The sequence below is a fragment of the Symsagittifera roscoffensis genome, chromosome 6 (genome assembly GCF_963678635.1).
Source record: "Symsagittifera roscoffensis chromosome 6, txSymRosc1.1, whole genome shotgun sequence".
Taxonomy (NCBI): Eukaryota; Metazoa; Xenacoelomorpha; order Acoela; family Convolutidae; genus Symsagittifera; species Symsagittifera roscoffensis.
Window position 1 is genome coordinate 8,758,429 of NC_087067.1, and position 295 is coordinate 8,758,723.

Sequence of the window (295 nt, forward strand, 5' to 3'; positions counted from 1 at the left end):
ATATGTTGCGTGCGCATAGATGCATGATAACTAGTCAGCAAGGCTTTCACACAAACCATGGATCTTTTTAACTATTTACCCTCCCCTTTAGTATCTAGCAACAAATTGTCAACTAAATTGATCTAGTTCAAATATTAAGCATTCAGTGTCTCACGAAACTAGCATGTTTCAACACTTTACTTTCAACACTCACTTTGTCTAATCTAAGAAAATTACGGTCTTAATTTTAGCATGCTAAATTAGCAGGCATTTACCAATGCATCGTACATAAATTCATCTTCCGAACTTTCATACT